Source organism: Lonchura striata, chromosome 1, assembly GCF_046129695.1.
Source record: "Lonchura striata isolate bLonStr1 chromosome 1, bLonStr1.mat, whole genome shotgun sequence".
Taxonomy (NCBI): Eukaryota; Metazoa; Chordata; class Aves; order Passeriformes; family Estrildidae; genus Lonchura; species Lonchura striata.
Window position 1 is genome coordinate 121,024,072 of NC_134603.1, and position 19,907 is coordinate 121,043,978.

The 19,907-nt window shown below is 35.2% G+C and overlaps 1 protein-coding gene across 11 annotated transcripts in view; it reads left to right on the forward strand.

Annotated features, from left to right (window-relative positions):
- Positions 1–19,907, forward strand: part of TBC1D5 (TBC1 domain family member 5) — a 312,792-nt gene that overhangs the window by 12,917 nt on the left and 279,968 nt on the right. For 10 of the 11 annotated variants that reach the window (XM_077787221.1, XM_021538132.3, XM_021538130.3 and 7 more), the window contains exon 2: positions 16,002–16,063. The exons of the other annotated variant lie outside the window; for it this stretch is intronic. The gene's annotated coding sequence lies outside the window, so the exon portion shown is untranslated. The remainder of the gene's footprint in view (positions 1–16,001; positions 16,064–19,907) is intronic. 11 annotated transcript variants of the gene reach the window in all.

Genomic DNA, 19,907 nt, shown 5'->3' on the forward strand with positions numbered 1-19,907 from the left:
GTTGCTGACTAGGAAAAAGGATTTTCATTCATTAATTGAAATAGTTATACATGTACTTGTGCATATTTGACCACACAGCTGTGGTGGATCTTATGTCAGTCAATCTGTCTTGCTTATGACAGTTCATGAAATGCGTTTCAAGTACTGCCTGTTCTCTTAATTCTCTTGAGAACTAAAAAAAGGTTGTTGATTATTTTTTCATTTACATCTCTTTCATAAAGCTGGGGGATTCTCAGTATTTAGTCAGTATAAGAGAAGAGATTCTATGCATACATATAAGCATTTTAGAATTCTATATCAGATATGTAAACCTTATCTATATGCACACTATTATAAGCAAATTATCTCTTTGCTTTCAATGAATCTTGATCTTAAGAAGGTGTCTGGAGCATTCAGGCCAGAAAATTGCTGCCATTCCTAAACAGCATCGAAACATACATAGGAAAAAAATGCCAGGAATGACTGTTCTGTTCACCACATGGGCTTTCTTTACCTATGCTGGTACTGCTACCATAGGTCAGTAGGAATTTCCTACACTCCTGTAGTTGGACTGCAGTTATTATCAGGGAAAGGTTCTTCACCCAGAGAGTGTTTGAACACTGGAACAGGTGCCCCAGGGAAGTGGTCACTGCACCAAGCCTGAACAGTGTTCAGGAAGTGTTTGGACAGCACATGGTGTGATTCTTGGTGTGTCCTGTGCAGGGCCAGCAGTTGGACTCCATTATCCATGTGGGTTCCTTCCAAATCAGGATATTCTGTGGTTCTGTGATTCTAAACTAAAGTCTGCTTGTTAGGCATTGCTAACCTCAGTGACTGATTTGTGGATAAAGACAATGTTACGGCAGCTGGTTCTGTATTACAGCTAATGAAATGGTCCATTCTTAGATTTAAACTGTGAGAGTACAACAAAGTTTTGAAATTCACAGAAGTAAAAGTAAATTAGACCTTTGAACTTTGTATACTTGATCAGGTTTACAGTAAGTGAAGTGAGAATTCTTATTCAAGGAGTCTCTAGTTCAACATGTGGAATAAAGGAGGATGAATGAATAACTAGGGCTTTGACTGGTTACTGACTGATAATTAAACACACAGCTATCTTGATAATTCTTGAATGATGTAAACTTCACATTGTCTTATCATATGACTAGTAAATAGAAATGCAGCAGATTTATTTTTTCTTTTTAAGATATGTGAAATTTATTCAGAGTGGAACTCTTTTGACCCTGAAGGTAATCCCTTATAATAAAAAATGTTAACTTTGCATTACATTTTCTAAATTAATGTATTTTACATTAGTAGAAGTATACAAGATATAAAAATTACATGGGCATTATTCCTGCTGTTGATGGTTGACTTGGCTTTGTGTTTAGATTTTGGATTTTAACTGATCTCATTAGCTGAGATATTTTCTTTTTATAGAAAGTATTGTCTGTGCAAATTTAAGGTTAAAAAGTTTGAGTTTAAGGCATTTGTCTTGAATGTCATCACATGACATGTATGGGGCAACATCATTATCAGACCCCGCCAGTCAGTATGTGCTTATGAAAAGGCAAGTCCTGTCTGGCCAACCTGATCTATGTGACAAAGTGACCTGCATACTGGATGAGGGAAAGGCTGTGGATGTTGTCTACCTAGATGTTAGGCCTTTGCCATTGTTTCCCACAGCATTCTCCTGGAGAAACTGGCTGCTCATGGCTTGGATAGGCAGATGCTTTACTGGGTAAAAATGGTCTGGCTGGCCAGGTGCTGGGAGTGGTGGTGAATGAAGTTAATTCAGCTGGTGACAGATCACAGTGGTGTCCCCAGAGCTGAATAGTGGGACAAGCCCTGTTTGATACCTTTATAAAGGGTATGGATGAAGGAATGGAGTACACTCTCAGTAAGTTTGCAGCTGATACCATGTTGGTCAGGAATGTTGATCTGCAGGAGGGTGGGAAGGCTCTGCAGAAGGATCTTGACAGGCTGGATTGATGGGCTGAGGCTAGTGGTCTGAGGTTCAACAAGAACAAGTGCTAGGTCTTGCCATTGAGTCACATCATCCCCAGGCAGTGCTACAGGCTGAAGCAGAGTGGCTGGAGAGCTGCCTGGAGGAAAAGGGCCTGGGGATGCTGGTTGACAGCAACTGAGCATGAGCCAATGTGTGTCCAGGTGGCCAAAAACGCCACTGGCATCCTGGCCTGTATCAGCAGTAGTGTGGCCAGCAGGATAAGGGCAGTGATTGTCCCCCTGCACTTGGCACTGGTGAGGCCACACCTCAAATCCTGTGTAAAAGAAACACATTGTTCTGGACTAAGTCCAGAGAAGGACAGTGAAGCTGGTGAAGGGTCTGGAGTGCATGAGAAGTGGCTGAGGGAGCTGGGGTTGTTTAGCTGTGGGACGAGGAGAACCTTGTTGCTCTCTACAACTACCTGAAAGGAGGTAATGTGCAGGTGGGGGTAATTTCTTCTGCAGGTAACAAGTGATGAGACAAAAGGAGACACCCTCTAGTTGTGCTGGGGAAAGTTTAGATTAGGTTTTAGGAAAAATTTCTTCACCAAAAGATTTGTGAAGCACTGAAACAGGCTCCCAAGGGAAATGGTTGGGTCACCATCCCTGGGGTATTTAAAAAATTTGTGGATGTGGCACTTGTGAACATGGTAGGTTTGGCAGTGTTAATGGTTGTATTTGATGATCTTAAATGTGTTTTCCAACCTAAACAATTCTATTCTTTTGAAATGGAATGTTTGTAATGGCAAGCATTCTGGATAAGTAGCCTATGTCATCTTTTCCTGGCAGGTATATGATGTTATGAAATTATTTTACTATAAAGTATTATTTACTATAAAGAATGTAGCATGCTGTACATTACTGAAAACAGCTTTACTAGGGGTACAGAGAATTACTTCAGTGAATTATTGTTACAATGTTTTTCACATCTTTACAGTATATATTCTTTTCTCTTTCTATCATTTTAGAGGAATTCTGTTGTCTTGCTCCACTGTTCTGAAGGCATTTGTCTCTGTTACCAAAATTAATTGATCTGACAGGGGTCAGAGGAAATATCAGTTGGTTGCCTGCATGGTTTTGCTCCATGCCAAGCAATGCACTTGTTATCATTATGAATTCTTACGTAAAATGGATAATAAAGTGCTGGTACAGCTAAGTGAAGTAATTCATTACTTTCTAGATGCCTACTAAGCACTTAGTTCCTGAAGTCAAATATTGGGGTCCTGAGCTTCTAGATGCTTAAGATTTGTTCCAGGAAGACAAAATTGATTTATACTTTTAAGTCCTTAGTGACTTCACTGTTGATGTCAGTGATGGAAAGACCTGCAGCTAAACAAACTTGAACTGACCAATATAGTTATAATCAAGATAAATTTACTGCAGGTGAGTGGTGGAAGAAGAGATTGTGCAGCCGTTAGTTAAATAAAAGTATTTGTCTGTCCAGTGTTTCTGGCTCTGATTCCCATCATTTACTTAATATCTGCTGTTACTCTTTTGTGGGGCTTATGATATCTGTAGTATATAAAAATCAGTTTCCTTTGTATGGGTTAAAATTTTACTTCAAATGAATTTATGTCTAAAATTAGAAAGTAAACCTTGATGGATCTGATTTTTGATGAGTATCAGCAGAAATCTTAATAAATAAGCTATAAAATTACACTGGAACATACATTGAGAGGCATTTAGTGAATGTAGACTTTTTCAAAAAGGAATGAGAAGACTTATGTAAGATATAGGTGGTCATACTGAGAATCAGGAGTTCAGGAAGGATAACTAAGAATCACTTCTGAATAGTAAACACAGTATTTTCAATTACCTTTATTTAAATTAAAATCATAAAATCATGTGTCTTAGGGCTGTTAGTATTTAAATGGGATGAATTTTTGATTCTGATCTGTGTCAGTGAAATGTTTATCTTGAAGTCTTGTGGGTAGCACTCCAGTTTCCATGTGACTAATAAAAATACAGATACTTCGGAATTTAGTCAGTAAACAAATACGAAATAGTTTTCAGATTTAGTTAGTAAAAGAAAATGTGGGTTGAAAGCTGGTAAAAAATTTGAGAGTGTCTAATATTAAGCAGTATTGATACTGGAATTTAGGTGAAAGAAGAGAAAATAATATTAGTCAGGAAAACCAGTCCTGTGGTTGCTTATGGGCCTGGGTCATATGCATTTCCTTTGCTGATGCTTTTTTAGTGTGATTAAAAACTTCCAGAGCTCATGACATTAAAAAAATCGTTGTGTGGAAAAAACTAAAACATTCCTTATTGTTGGCTTCAGTGTTATGTTTGGCTTTGAAGAAACTGACTTGTTTTACAGTTTCAGTCAAAGATCAACGCAATCATTTGAGCCTTGACTTTCTCTTGCAGGAGTCTGACAGAGCTGGTGGCATTTTCGTCTGTCAGGCTTTTGTTGTTTAAAATCAACTCTTTGACTCACTGACACTGTAATGAGGAGTAAACAAGCCCTATTTCTTTGCGACAATTTGTAGTATGTTTTTACTGGATTCTGAATTTAACAGTGCTGGTTTAATAGTTGTTAAATCATGTAGCTGTAGTAAACATCTTTACTAGTGGTAATAATTGTGGTGAGGAAATTAGTTTCACAGCCCTCTGTGGAGGGGTTTGTCTTTGGTCCTGCTGGTGTTGTCTTTGGCCCTCCACTGCTACCTGTCTGCTTGCTTCAGAATGCCATCTTCCCAGTTCTCCTCTTGCATTTAACCACTGCTTTGTGGTAACAGGATTTCAAGTGTCCTGCTTAGCCTTTTGTCCTAGTGATAAATGTTTTAGATAATTGCAGGACTACATGTGCTTCTGATCAACTACATGAATGAATGTTCTAATACATGGGGCTTAAAAATATGTCTGAGAATAGGTACTCAACTGTACTAGTACAATTTAGAGAATACCGTGTTGCTGAGAAGCAAAGTTTTAAATTTCATGTAATTTCTCTAAGTAGAGAATGTAACAGTCATGCCCCTTAAAATCAAGTTAAGAATCAACATTTACAAGTAGTGATCCTATCTAGCAGGTATATAAATATCTGAAGCCTTCCTAATATGTTATTTTAGAAAGAAGACACAATTTTGTGTCTTGCAGAACCTACAATAAAAATAAATCTAAAAAGAGAAAATTATTTAATTCAGAATTCCATTGATTTTGTTCTGAGCTCTAACCAAAGAAATGTTATTTTTGTTTACTTCTAGGTGGTTAGTTGCTGTCTATTCATCATGCAACTTTTTCTTCATTGATGATATTTTCAGCAAATCTGAAGGTTATGAGAATTAGGTAGCAAGAGTTGAAGGAAAATTATGTTTGTATAATTATTTAAGGGAATTTGACTCTTGTATTCCACATTCCATATGGGATGGGCTGAAGCATTTTTTCCATGATTTTTCAGAACTTTTTTACAGTCATTAGTTAATGTTAAAATCTATCACCAACAAATTGTATATTCAGAATATGGAACAGGTTACCTGCTTATTTGTCTGGAAAATAATGTAGTTACCCTCACTGGGATTTTGTTCTAAAGTTCTAGATAAGGGAGTAATAATATCTTTGGGATGAGGAAAAGAAAAACCTTCTTCCATGCTTCCCGAGGTTAATACATTGAAGTTGGTCTGAAGTAAATTAACCATGTATGTTCCCTGATTTGAATTTCTGTTAAGAATTCACACATATATAAGTGTTTCACTCACTGAACAAAAATACAGGAAGGGAAAGAAATCTCAGATATTTTCAAAATTCTAAGTCAAGGAAACTCGTTCACGAGGGAATGTTGCCATTGCCATCACTTCCTTTTTTTGACTATTCCCTCAGTTGCTAGAGCAATTGCATTGGTCATGAGAGATCGGGTTCAATTAAGTCCTTTTTCACCAGCGAATTATCTTGCAACTGTTGCTTCTAGATTGCTGCTGGACATTTTGGGTATGACTTGCTTATAGTCTGTTGTCTAATTAAGTTTCCCATTGTGGAAGTTAGAAATTCACCAAGACTAAAAATGGAATTCAGGGAACCTCCTAATGGGTAAATATCATAATTGTGAGAGAGAAGATTAATTTTCAGCATTTTCCTGACAGTGCATTTTTATCTGAAATGAGGCAGAGATAAGAGAGTTCAAATGGCTGCTCTCACTCAGAGAAGGGATTGGCATCTCCCCTTTATGTAAGTCCTCAAACCAAGTGCACTGTAGTAAAAAGAGGGTACTACTTATTTTCGTAATGTAATGATAAGGTTCTCTTTAATTGCAAACTGCCTTTGTAGATTGAATAAGAGGTATGATCATTGCCAAACTGGTCAAACTGGAGACTAACAAAAGGTGCAGCTCATATAGTTAATTTTCTGTTACACTGTTAGTTGTAACTATAGGAGAGTGTAACTGTGTTGAGTTGAATTAGCTTTAAAAGGCATTGGTACAAGTATGTTTTATTAATCATCTATTACTACAGCTAGTGAAGGTTCTATAAAGAAAATAATGAGGGTCCTGAATTAGAGGTAACACAATAAGAAACTTTTAATTTACTTGGAAACTTTTATTATGTTGTTTTCAGGTCATATTGGAGCCTGAAATACCTCATCTATAGTGCCTAAAAATGAAATAATTTCTTCCCCTGTAAAAATTAGATACACAGTTGCTATTGGAAGCATTTTATCCACTTCAATCTAACATTCGGAGTTCTTTTCTTCTATATTATAAGAACTTGAATTCTGTATCTCATTCCATTGATGAAGTCCTAACCCTGGCTTAAATATTTTCAACAAACAGTTAGAAAGAGGTGAGTGCATTATTGTTACATCATGCAAAATACTAATTTGTCTTAATGAGAGATTTAGTTAAAGGAATGTAAACAGTGAATGTGTACAAAATATATCAACAGTCTCTACATAAAACAAAAACTGATTTTTTGGATATTCAGATTTCATTCAAGTATGTAATTTAATGCAGGCATAATGCATTTAAAGTAAGTAGTTAATGTTTCCATAATAATGTTAATTCTGTCTCTTTTCAAATACTTTATGTAGAATAGTATACTGCTATGTAATTTATTATGATTCCTACTAATATCCATTATCTTGAAAATATTATGAAATTTCCACTATTGTATTTTGCAATGTTATTTGTGTTTAGAGTGTAAAAACAAACAAACAAACAAAAACAGAAAGAAAAAAACAAAAATGAAAAGGCAAGGAATTTCATTTTTCCTACTTAGCACCAGTCCAGGTAACTTGTCTTCTTGAGTAATATTACCACTGATTTAAATGTTGACATTTGAATTTCTGTTGGTTGAATCTTTCCTTGTCTTTAATATTTTATAGTATGCTGACAAAATTATAGGATTTTTAACAATTAATTCATTTTTCCAGTAAAACTGTCATTTATCAGACTTCTAATTCATCTAAGTATTTTAGAAGACATATCAATGTCTGACATTTGCTTTTGTGTTTTGCAGACCAGCTATTTCTAGCCTTTTATATTTTAAAGTGAAGTCCTGATTTTTATTTAATTAATAGCCTCTTACACTATAAATCTAATCTGTTTTGGAATTTGAGTTAAAAAATTGCTCCTGATCTTATTTTAGTGGATAAACCAGCTACTTTACAGAGTGTTTGCTAACAGAGATAGCTGTTTTATTGATGAATGTAGAAAAAGCATATAGTCCAGTGCTTTGTTCCATTCCTCTAATTTATGACACTAGTAATAATAGATGATGAATGAGATATCCAGAACATTAATAAATTATCTGAAGATGTGTACTAAATCAAAGAGGAGGAGACTAAGAAATAATCTCATATAATGCCTCCAAGAAAAGTAAGCTAATTCCAGAGTCATTTATTCAGCAATATGCAAAAACCCTGAGAAATTTGTTGAAATTGAACTGCTATAGTTAGTATGAGATTAATATAACTCAGCATTTCAAATGCGCTATTATAGACACTTGGATCGCCAGTTTCAGGTGGCAAGAGATGTAAAACTTACAGACTAAAATCACTCTTAAATGTTTAAGTTAAAACGTTGAGTTTAAATGTTTAAAATAAAACCCAGCAATTTTACCCTTCAGTGATGATACTTACATCTTCTTCCCTAAATTCATGTATCCACTAACAGGATGAAATTTGCAGCAGTTTTCTGCTGTGGTTTGCATTCAGTAACTTGATGATTTTGTGTAAAATAGTGTACTTGTTCAAAGAGAAACTGTGCATCTTTTCATTTCACTTAGCAGTGGGGTTTGTATGTTTTGTCCATTTGGGTGCCACAGGCCATAGTTCTGGTGACACTGGGAGTCTCAAATATCTCTTCATATGAGAAGAGGCATTTGGCCACTTACGCAATATTCATGTGCCGCTTTGTTATGACAGGCAGCATCCAAGTAGTGGGCTGGTTTTATGCAAGGAAAATTATGTTATTCCTATTATTAATCTATTTCTTAATACTATCAAGTCCATTGTAATTCAGTCGCCATGATAAAATAGAATGACATTTAGGAAGGGCAAGTATTGGTAGAAATGAAACATCTTGGAGGTGGTTTAATGTTTTCTGTTTCACAAATTGACACTTAGAGTTTTTATGAATGTGATTTTTATCACATCTAGATTGTCTGTGTGTGGACATAGATGAATTTGTCATCAAAATGATCAATATTTTCTTTTGTCTTCCCTCTGTTCCCATTTTTTGGTATTTTTCCTTCCATGCCTTGCACCTTTACTGGAGTTCATGTGGCTGTACAGAACTGATGCAGCTGATTGAGAATATATTTTTTCTTTATTGAGGTTATACAGTAAGTTTCTAAGTAGTTAAATGTTTTTGGTATGAATTCAACAAAACATTCTAAAGGCTATACTTTCTACATCAAGGACAATAGAAGACCCTTATCCCTGATGATTTTTGATCATATCTGATCAAATATGACCACCTGTGAATACAGGTAACTAAACTTAGCTACTAGCTGTATTCAATGTACCCATTTTCATGATTATTTCTTCTTCATGAGTGCTAGAGGACACACTACTGTGCAACAGAGGCAGTATAGTAAGTGGTTTCATTGATTCAGCTTCATGTCTGTGATTTAAGATTATGTGTAGACTGTTGGATACTAAGCCACTCTCATACTGACTTTCCAGATTTTTTTCACTCAGCTGTTCCTGTCAAAATCCCCTTAATAGTCTCAGTGAGCAAAAGTCTCTGGATGGTAGCTTGCAATCCCTGAACTCATGTTTGTCTTAGAACAAGACATTTTTTAGGTACACTATTTTCTCATTTCCCAGAATGTGTTTTATTGGTCGTCTTTCTACACATAGCCTTAATTTAACCTTTAACTGTGGAATTTATTGGAGCTGCAATTCTTCGTATAAAAGTTGTCATCAGGAAGTATCACCAGTTGCTTTCTATTCTTTGCTTCCTCTCAGTTTTTAGTAAATACAATGATTATTGTTAATAATCTGCTACTTCTAATCATCAATCTTCAAGATGAGCAATTAACATACTGTTTAAAAATAGTGAGTAGTAAACAGTATTTTCTTTTGTTCGTACTTTAATCTAGGTTCAGGCATCTTGTGAAAATGTTTATATAAATTGTAACTTAAATGAATCACAGAATCAAAGAATATCCTGAGTTGGAAGGGACCCACACTGATCATCAGGTCCAACTCCCGGCCCTGCACCGTACAGCCCCAAGAGTCACACTGTGTACCTGAAAGCGTTGTCGGAATGCTTCTTGAGCTCTGTCAGGCTTAATGCTGTGACCACTTCCCTGGGGAGCTTATTCTAATGCCCAGCCACCTTCTGGTTGAAGAACATTTTTCAAATATCCAAAAACCAATATCTAAACCTCCCCTGACACAACTTCAGGCCATTCCCTCTCATCCTGTCACTGATCATCACAGAGAAGAGTGCCTGCTTCTCCACTTCACAAGGAAGTTGTAACTGCAGATCTTTCCTCAGTTTCCTCCAGGCTGAACAAACCAAGTGACCTCAGCTGCTCTTTGTATGCCTTCCCCTTGAGACCCTGTGTCCTCCTTGTGGCCCTCTGCGCTCTCTAATAGCTTTATATCTTCCTTCTATTGAGGTGCCCAAAACTGCACTCAGTGTTCAAGATGAGGCCGCCCCAGCACAGAGCAGAACAGGACAATCCCCTCCTTTGCCCAGCTGGCAGTGATGTCCTGGATGCACCCCAGGACACAGTTGAGCCTCCTGGCTGCCTGGGCACTGCTGCTTCGTATTCAATTCACCATTGACGAGGACCCCCAGTCCTTTTCCACAGGGCTGCTGTCCAGCCTCTCATTCCCCAGTCTGTCCGTACATCCAGGGTTGCCCTGGTTGCTGCAGATTCCAGCATTTGCCCTTGTAAATGATCATACAGCTGGTGATTGCCAAGCCCTTTAATTTGCTAAGATGATTCTGCAAGGCCTCTCTGCTATGGAAGGAGTCAACAGCTCCTCCCAATTTAGTGTTGTCAGCAAACTCAGTATACATTTGTGTCCTGCATCCAAATAATTTATGAAGACACTGAAGGCACTGGCCTAAAATGGAGCAGAACCCCACTACTGACTGATTGGCAGCTTGGTGTCACCCCATTTACTGTGATGTAAATGAATGTGCCATATTTATTAGTCAGATCAGGACTTCTTTCGCTCACTCAGCCCATAGGTAATGTAGTTTTTAAATTTTACTTATTTTTCTTCATAGCTGACATGACCAGGTTTGTAATTTTTAACAGTCAAGTTCAAAGAGAAGTGGGGATAGAAAACATGTTTAGAAACTTGGAGTTATATCTATTTTCTAAGTTTATTAGGTATTTACATGTAAAATACATATGTAGATTTTATTAGTGTATTTTTCTTATATTTCCTTCTATTTTCTTCTGGCTGTTTATAGTGGAGTTTCACATATAAGTATAGGATCATTACTTCGCCTTTCCATTTATCTTAAAGTCTGCCTCAGCTACAAAAGTATTAACCTTACAGTCCGTCTTCAAGGTGGTTAACTCATAGCACTGAATTGTAGAAGAGAAACCAGGGTCTTTCTGTGGTGTTCAAATGGGGTTAGTGATTATAGTAGAATGTATTTCTTCTTTTTGCATACCTGCAGACTTTCTCATTATGTTCAGAATTAAAACCAAGATCTGTTGAGGGCCAAGAAGTTGTTTCCCAGTTTCCCAGTTGTTTCAAACTTTCCCAGAAAGATTGAAGAGAATTTATTTGCTTTATTGGTATTTGTCATGTTGGCAAACCTTAGTTTAAGGAAAACAACTATTACGTAAGCAGCAGAATCCCATCATATATTTGCTAACTTTCTCACTATGTTTAGTGTGAAATCAAGACTTTTTAAAAATCAGAGAAGTCCATGAAAGTGTTTTAGGGCTTAAAGTGCTTATTCATGGCTGTGCAATGTGACTTTGAGTTTCTTTTGTTCCTGGTCCATTACAAGAACTTGAATAAGCATTGTGAATCTATATGAATATGCTAGTGTCTCATTTTGTTGTGGAGAATGTCTTGGAATCTCAGTGGATAAATCTAACTTGAAATTAACTGGAGCTACCAGACTAAAAGAGAATAGTAGCAGAATTTGAAGTGCACAAAGCTCACCTGAATAAAAGTTTAATAGCCTCTGCACCTCATTCAGTTATTTATAGAAATTGAAAGAGTCTTAATTTTGCAGAAATTAAATATCTATATTGGTATAAAAATATGCAGAGAAAGGGATCCAGCAGCTCTTGGTTTATAAAATTGGTGCATGATCAGTTAGTACAACAGCAATTAAGGCATAAATCAGGAGAGCCCTTCTACAGAACAAGATGTGATCTAATCTTTGAGAGTAAGATACAATATCCGCTCTTATATGAATAGACATAAAGAACAACAACTATTAATTGTGGAAGGTAATGATTGCACTTTGTATAATCTTAGAAGGTAGTCAATTCTTCATTTGAAAATGTGTGCAATTTTTAATTTTTTATTTTATGTTTCCAGAAATAGGGCATCCAAAATAAAATTTTAATTGCAAAGTTTAAGTTTTCAGCCCTGTAAAAAACCAAACCAAAACAGTTCAGTTAATATATTTAGTGATGACAACAGAGGAACCCTTTGGTCTTAAGCATGTAACTTGAAAATAAGGATTTTAAATGTAGTGTTTGTACTCTCACATATATGACATCAAGGGGCTTATTGAAATCTAAGAATGCATGACTAAGGTTCTTTGAAAAAGAGAAGTGAACTTTTAAGTGGCCAAATGTGAATATTAAATAAGTGCAAACTACTTGTTTGCCCAGTACAATTAAGTATAAATTATCTTTCATCAGTTCTAATAAATTGACAGTGCATTGTTTAAATAAATTTTAAACACAATAGAAGAGTGTCTGTAATTTGAAAATTAAATTTTGCTACCAAAATTAAGATTTTATAGTTTGGAGTACTTCCAGGTTAACATATTATTGAGAAGTTCCATTGAATACTGCAAATCAATACAATGAAGGGTTAATTATGAAAACAGATATAAATTTTATTTTCTTATAAATCAAGAAGTTGGTAAAATGTATACTTACTGTTGATCATTTGGATACAAAACTATCTGTTAAAATCAATTAACATGCATATCTGATGACTGATTGTATAAATACGAAAGTCAAATAATTGTAATCGTTAACCATGGCTTCAGGTCATATGAGTTGTCAGCTCAAAAAAAGTAGAGGAGAAAGAGGTTGATTTGCATATATTTAATGTGGCATGCTGTACATGTGGGAATTTGAGATAAACCTTTGCTGGTAATCTGCTTGTTTTTATCTAAAAATCAACTAGGAAATGTGGGTCATAACAGTCAAATGAGCTATGTCTTGTATTGATAGGAGTTAATTCAGTAATTTGGGATTTAACATTTTGCTATGTTACAATATTTTAGAATTAATTTTTACCTTAGAGACAATTGGAAGAAACTGGTTAAAAAGTTACTCAGAAACAGTCAAAGTTTTACCAAGAACATAATCAAAATGATCCTATAACGTTGTAGGACTGAGTTACTTTTACAGTTTTTAGTTAGACTTATCAATATGTCAAAAAAACCACTTTATTTTTATTATTAAAAAAAAAGTTAAATTTAAAATTTTTATGAAGTGTTGTACTGCATCACAAAGGTATCTTTCTATATGAAGTGGACCAAACAGATAATCTTTAATTGATCAATTGTAATAACTAGAGGGAGGAGATTGTGGCGCAAAAATTAACCTTCTACTATTGAAATATTTATGCATTATGTAAGTTCCTATATATAATAAACTATTGCAGATTTCATTTATTCATTTTTTTAATTGATAATGCTAAATATTTTGTGCAACTTTATAACAATTCCAGGAATCCTTGGAAAGTGGATCAGAATATAGTGGTCAGTATTTTACATTAGTATAATCTTGTTAAGCAGGTCTGTCCGGCCTTTTTCTTTCTCCTTGTGTTTACTCCTGAGTATTAAAAAAAAAAAAATCCTAAATTTTCATATTACATGGCAATCTATTTCTAAAATTTCCCTGTTTTCTATATTTGTGGGTTCCCAAAAGAAGCAAGCAGCAGTATGTGGTTTCTTTTGGTCTGATTTGTATCTTCAAACTAAGAAACTTTCTCGTAATGGCAATATCAAAAGGTAGAAAATGAAATAGCTTTGTTACTCAGTCCTTTTCCTGTGCACCTGATTTATAATTTTGCCATTGTAAATATTTGAAATTTGTTCTTAGGTGCGGGGTACAATCCAGTTCCTTGAATTATCACCCAAATTAACTTGAGTGCCTGCAAGGGAGCTGTGTTGTAGCCCAGCTTCCCAGATTGGGCAGAGTAGAGAATGTACGTGATTACTTGATTTTTGCTGCTCTCAGTGAAGTACACCTGAATATCAGTGCCTTCTGCTTTAGTCTTCTCTTGACAAGTCTTCCTCATGATCTGCATGATGTAGGCACCTATATGATGTTTGAAGGGTGGGGGGGTGGGGGGAAGGGCTAGCTGGCAGAAGAAAGGAAGGAAATCAAATTCAGTTTCTGTCTTTGTCTCTAGGGTAGAATTTGCATGTGATCGCAAGTGTGAGAAAGGTGGCAGTATCCCAAGTCACTGGCTGGTTTGTGTCCCTCTTTTAATGATTTACATGTCTTATTTGAGCAGATTATGACCCTCCAGGTTAGACAGAAGTAGTTGTGTGAGGAGGTGAGTTCTGTAACCACAAATTAGAAGCCCAAATTAAACTAGAAAGTAATTAAAAAATTAGTTAAATTTTAAAAGTGAGGAAAAAATTTGGGTTTAAGATGTCAGTAAGTGTAATTACAGTTTTAGCTGTACTGTAAGTCATTGGTGGAAAAATCACTGCTACCAGAGGATCCAAAGATGCAGATGAATGCTCTATGGTTCTTCATATAGAAGGTCTGATTCCAGAACCTCCAAAGCCATTGTATGTCCCAGTAATCCTCAAAGTTTTTTAATGTATGAAAGTATAGACTACTTTTACAAGGACCCATTGCTTTTAAAAAGAAGCATTTGGGATATATATATATATCTATATCTATATATATATATATATATAGATATAGATATATATATATAGATATATATATATATATATATATTTGGGGGTGCAGTGTGGGATTCAGAGATGCGGTGTGGGAATGAATTGTCATTTTCAAAGAGAAATCTGTACACTAAATGAGAATATGTTAATAAAAAAATCAGTCTTATTTGTCCCACTTCAGAAACACATACTGTGAGAAGAAAGTGCTTCAGGTTCCTTAAAATACAGAAGTTTTTGTATCTTGAGGCTTGCAGTGTTATTAGCTCAAAGGGGAGGTATGCTTTTTCATGATGACTATATTTAGCCAGGAGGAATAGTCCTTTTTAAAGCAAATTGAAATGAGTGTATGAAAGCGTGAAATTATCAGCAGCGCTGGTGCACATTTACATTACTTCTACATACTCTTTTGAATGACCACACAACAGAACAAGTACTTCATTTCCACTGTGTTGATTTTTCTTGACAAAACATGGCAGTCTATCCAAAGGAGGGTGTTTAGCCAAGACAAATATAAAATTTATGATTAAGCAAAGTGTTTTCTTATTATAATCCCTAAAGAGAATTTGAGACTTGTTAAATATAACGTGACCAGGTAGTTTTAAGAGTAAATTATCCTTTATGCTTTTAAATGCTGAAATACAGCAGCACCATCAGCAATTTGAGATACTGCTTCCAGAGACAACACTGCATACTGACTTCCTTTGAAACAAGGAGCAAAATACCATAAATGTGTACAATATGTAACTTCAGATTTGATGTATTCCTTCATTTTTGTAGTCCATACAGAGATAAAGAATCCATGTCAGTAGCACGGTTTGTAAAACTGTCTTGGTTTTTTCTGTATGTAATATGTGTTATGGAAGAAAGCAAATAAACCTTTTTGGCAGAACAGATAAAAGTTGGCGACATGATTACACTTGTGGCACATTTCTTCAACTGCTATATTTACAGAGTGCCACTTTGAAGAAAGCTGTGGTGACTGTCAATATTATTCATTAAAATAAATAGAGAGTGAAAATTGATTGAGGAGAAGAGTGGATTTTGACCTTTGTGGTACCAATGCTGGCTTTGGAGTGCAGTATTTTAATTAAACTGTGAATGTACTTAGGTAGTGGATATTAAATGATCTCACTGTATTCTTTCAAGGACTATGAACTTACAAAATCAAGGATAACATTAGATGTCAGCCAAGTATTTTGTCCTTCTCGTGGTTTGTCTTTACATCTGAATTAGTGCCAGTTTGCACAGATTGTGTGTCAGCTTAAATACAAGAAACAGGCCTCAGTCTGCTTGAACTCATTCCACCAAAGACTTCTAAAAACTTTTGGTAGTCTGCAAACTGTAATGGCTGTTTCACATTAAGTTGCTTTGTAGAATTATGAAACAGCTTTTCTTCTGCTTTCAAATAAAATGTTGTCATCTGCTAATGAATGAGATACCATCTGTAATAATTAAGGTTATTCTACTTGTTTTTCCCCTGCAGCAAAACTTCAGAAGGTTTGCAGAAGACAATAAGAGAACCACCAAGAAGGCTATTGCAGTGTTGTAAGTACTGCACCCAGGGAAAAAAAAAAGAAATATGTGAATTAAGAATGTTGTAAAGAGATTTTCATTTTTGGGGGGGAAAAATGAGCTACATAAAGGGATTACATGTAAAATACAGAGCAGGATGTATTGTAGCAATCGTGTTAATAATTTACAAGGGAAAAACTGCACTCTTGTAAAATCTAAAATTGTATCCTTGTGCAGTGTAATCAGGAATTCACCAATAGCAATGAAAAATATTTCTCTATCCACCAAAGATTGATCTAGTTTATATACATTTGTTTATTTAAAACTATCAGAATTTAGAAAATCATTGTAGTTTTGTAGGTTTGTCATTTGTTTTAGTGACTTATTGTTTAGGTTATTTTGCAGAATTATTTATTTGCTGATTTATTTATGTATTTCATTATTTATTTATTTGATTATTTAGTAAATTATTTATCTGATGAATTATTAATACATCTTCATGACATGCTTTAAATTATTTATAACTTAATTTTGAGTTTATTGCTTTTCGACGCTGCATTGTTACTGACTAGTTTTGATTTTTTTTTTCTTAGTTCTTGAAAATTAAAGTACTAGCTCTAAGGCAAAAGTATATTCTTTGCAGAATCCATAGATGGTTTTCAATGAAGTAATTTACCATGTAGATACTAATTTTGTTTAGTTTTATATTCCTCAATACCACTTTTCTACTTACTTAGCTTTTGCCTCTATGATTTCATAGGTGTGTCAAGATCAAATGAATGACCTTTAAGGGGTAAAGATAAACATCTACTTTAAACTGTAGAAATAGAGTAGTTTTATTTCCTCTTAATAAGTACTCTTTAATTATTCTTCAAGTTAATGTATATTTTTGTCCCAGTAAAATGAATGCTTTTAAAATGAGGCTTTTGATGTTTGAACTAATACATTTAACTTTTAATAAGAAAATAAAATATTCACATTAGTTACCCATATGGAGAGTTCTTTTAAAGTAGCAAGATGGGGGAGGAATACATGGCGAGGAATGCTGGTGTCTTTAGAGACGGAGATATATATTGATGGAATGAAGGTGGATAGTAAGGGTTTTTTTTCTCCAAGTGTTTTTTGAATGCATAGGAATTTATAAGGTTTTCAAATTTAACATGCCTGTGTTATTGTACAGAAACTACTTTCTGTGATCACAAAGAACTAGGTTCTGTGATCACAAAGAATCATTTCTAGTGCACAACATAGTGTGAAACCAGTTTTTGTGTTCCTTTCCTCTGCCAATCAGAAAGGTCTGAAATACCATCTTTGCTCCATAGAGGCTGGAGTGAGTGTATAAGGGCAGTGTAAGGGGCCAGTTTCAGGCTTTAGTTGTGGGCACCAGCTCAACAGAGTTTAAAACTGGTGCCTGGGATCAGAATCTGACTTGGAGTTGGTTCTGACTGATGGGCTCTTCAGGGCCAGTGAGCCACCTTGTTCCTGAAGTTGCCTGTTTGGCCTCAGTTCCCAGAGAGTACCTCAGCCAGTCCAAAAGCATCTTGCAGGACTGACAGCCCTGTTTCAGAGCTGTAAAGAATAGGGCAAAGCAGTAGTTCCTCTGCAGAAGTGTCGTGTGCATAATGTGGCCTTTATTCTGTTTAGTGCTTGAAATGAATTACTATATACTTTAAAGTTTTAACATAGCACGGAAAGGCTGCATTGTACATTTCAAGTTTCAATGCTGTTGAAATACAGTAGAAATGGCCTCTGTAGACAGGTTTCACTATAGAACTTAAATTATGCATGTGTATATCCAAATTCCTTATTTTGAAATATTGAATGTATGAATATTTAATTTGTATCTTGCTTTAGTATCTTCATATGCTTGCCTTAAAGGAAGCTGTTTCCTTTGATTTATATACATGGATAAAAATGTGTGTACAGTGTGTATCAATAGTTTTTCTCTCTGTGGTGTTAGATGAACAGCTTTAGATAATGATAGCTACTGATTTTTATTCTGCAGCTTACTACCATTGTATAAAACGTAAATTCGCCGTATTTGTTCTATTAATCTTACTTGAATTTCAAATTCATTTGCTTTCCAGAAATATTTTCTTAATTACATGCGTTAAGAAAAGTCAAGTATGTTGCGGATCTTAATGATGCAGTATTTTTGCTCTGTGCACAGTAACAAAGCTCTGAATATTATTATTTGGGGCAGAGTTCCAATGTGAAATTTACATTTCTCCTTATTTGAATGTTTTCACTGAAGCTGAGAACTCCAAGGGAGTTCCTCAACATATCCTAGTTTATGCGATATGCTCTCTGAAATTTAGTACCCTCTTATTTCCTTTTGTAAATGAGGTCTTATTCTTGAATAAGACCTATTATAAGCAGCTACAAAGGTAAGTGCTGTCAGTGTATTCTGCCACCAGTTTCTTGAAGTATGAAACACTCCCTGAAAGATGTGCTACTACTGTTATGGGATAATATAACGCAGCTTATGTGCTGGCACTGAGAGTAGCTACTTCATAATGATGACAAGTGAAAGTACAGCCAAAGGTCACATTAAACAAGAGATTTCTTTCACACCTCATCCATTTTCTGGATGTGGTATGAAAATAGCTTTGTTCCCTGTACTTAAGTATTTTTAACAACAAAGTTATCTTGAAGTAATTTTATATGCTGTGTATATTACTTTGTTCGTGTTTTGAGAAAGACTATGGAATTCTAGCATGCTAAATTGATGCTACCAAAATGTTTGAAAATAGTTTAAATTTTGGGTGCAGTTAGACAACATGAGCAGTATTTTATCTCACTACATATTTAGTTTGCAGATTTACTCAAATGCATAGCTTTAAGTTCTAGAAAAGGAGCTATTGAGTGTTCTTGTGGTTTAACCCAGCTGGCAACCAAGTACTTGGCAGCCCCTCACTCATTCCCCTCTCTGCCGTGATGGGATGAGGCGTAGAATTGAAAAATAATAAAACCCATGAGATATTGAAATAAAAATTGAAATAAAGTAAAATATAATAAAAATAGTAATAAGAAGAGAAAAAACAGAGAGGAGGAATAAAAGAAAAATAATTGTTAAAAAAAATGAAATTCCTCACCACCTGCTGACTGTCCCCCAGCTTGTGTCTGTCCTTGAGCAGTAGCTGCTTCTAGTCAACTTCCCCCAGTTTATATACTGGTCATTATGTTCTGTGGTATGGAATATCCCTTTGGCCACTTTGGATCAGCTGTTCTGACTGTGCTGACTCCCAGCTTCTTGTGCACCTCCACACTGGCAGAGTGGGAGACATTGGAAAGTCCTTTGACTTGGTCTAAGCATTGCTTAACAACAACAAAAACATCAATGTATTGCCAACATTATTTTCATCCTAAATCCAAAACACAGCTCCATACCATCTCCTGATGAAGAAAATGAACTCTATTGCAACCAAAACCAGGGCACTATGCAAAGTGGTATTTCTACTGATGTTGCATGACCATGGACTTATTCTTTTTTGTGTCTTTTAAAAAGGATACTTCTTGTTTCTGAATTGGATTCTGTTCAGAAATAAGAAGAGTCAACTTGGCTGTGTTGACAGTTTCTTAGCTCTGCTTTTAGTAAGATCCTACCAGTATTGTTAAAGGATAATTTCTGCTGAAATGGTGAACCAGGATGCTAAAATAAGGCGACATTTTAGAAAAATGATTAGTGAGTATTAGATAATGAACATGAAGCTGACTTGTTTCACAGAGAGTACTGAACAGTTAGGAGATACTGGTTGGGAAGCCTAAATCTGGTATATTATTGGTAGGTATATTTCTGTTCTAATCTAACTGCATAGAAATTGCAGAAGCCATATTAAGCTCTTCTTCAATTTGTTTCATACAGATAAAAGAATTT